We start from the raw sequence: 1,379 nt of genomic DNA on the forward strand, positions 1-1,379 counted from the left end.
CTCTCTCTCTCTCTCTCTTTTTTTTTTTAAATCTGCCTGCCCAGGAAACTGGATCTGTGTCAGCCGGGGTCCTAATTACAGGCTTTTTAGCCTAAACCTACAGAGACAGCCAATGGCAGGGAATCACAGCGGCAGGCAGGGAGGGGAAGAGCAAAGGATGGCGGAGGGGAGGGTGTACATTAACCCTACAGGGGAAAGAGCTCTAGATGACATCTGTTTTTCTCGCTACCTCTCATTTTCCGAGCGTCCGCGCCCTTCCCTCCATCTGCGGCTCAGTTCACCCCGGGTTGCCGTTTTGATGACTTTTATGATCCGCGCGGTGATTTATTTTCCTACCTAGATCAGAAAGAGTTGAAGCTTCATGAAAGAGGGGAACTGTCATTACACCCCAATTTAGAGGTGGAGAAACTTTGGCTGGGCTCTCACAAAGGAGTTAGCCAGAGGCAAGTCAGGATGTCCTAGTTTTCGCAAGCCCTGAACACCTGACGAGTCTCCCAAAAGCCATTTAGACCGGCTTCGGCTGCAGCAATTGCACTCGGGCAAGAGTCAGGGTAAGATTTATCAGTCTCTGACGCAAGGCAGAGCGTCTTTGTTGTAGTTCTGTGTATTTCTCACATGCCATAAGATTTTCCTGCCTGCTGATGTGACTTTGGGGATGGGCACAGGCACAGCATCCCCCAAAAACCCACGTCTGCAGGGACCGGACCAGACCTCTGCCACCCGCGTGGTCCGAGCACCTCGCTGCCCAGGAGCTGCGTCTTGTTTCGGGGCTCCGAGGGGTGCAGGCGGCTCGTAGGTCCCTGGGACCAGGGTCAGGACTGCAGCCTAAATCTGTAAAGTGACGGTAATTTGTCAGAGCGGCCAGGCTCCACGGCAAGCCGCTGGCACTGCTGAGAGAGGCCATGCAGGGCGGTGTTGGTGCCCGGGTTATTGCACTGCTCACTGGTGGTTTATAGCTCTGCAAAATCACCTGGGCAGGGAAAGAAGCAGGAGGAAAAGGAGAAGGGGCAGGCGAGCACCTCTGCAGGCTGCCGCTCTCCGCTTCCCCGCAGAGGGGTCCCATCGGGGCTGTCGAACCAGTGCTGCAATTCCCCAGGGACCCTTTAAGGTCCCAGATCTGCGCCGGGGAAGTTAATCCGCTGTTTGGCTTTGGTGGGAGGTTGGTCTCCGCAGCTGTATCTTGACCCGTTTGCTGCTATGGACTTTGTACCGCCGGGTGGTGGTGGGCCCCCCCCTCCTCCCCGCTGCCAGCTCCCAGCCTGAGCTGCGAAGCGGCTGCTGCCTGCACTCCCCTCGCTTCACCGTCCCTCTGCACGGCGGAGAGATTAATGGGCAAAGTCCTTGTTAGGAGAGGTACAGGGACTCAGACTCGAGACTCG

The sequence above is a fragment of the Aptenodytes forsteri genome, unplaced genomic scaffold (assembly GCF_000699145.1).
Source record: "Aptenodytes forsteri isolate BGI_AS27 unplaced genomic scaffold, ASM69914v1 Scaffold142, whole genome shotgun sequence".
NCBI classification, from domain to species: Eukaryota; Metazoa; Chordata; class Aves; order Sphenisciformes; family Spheniscidae; genus Aptenodytes; species Aptenodytes forsteri.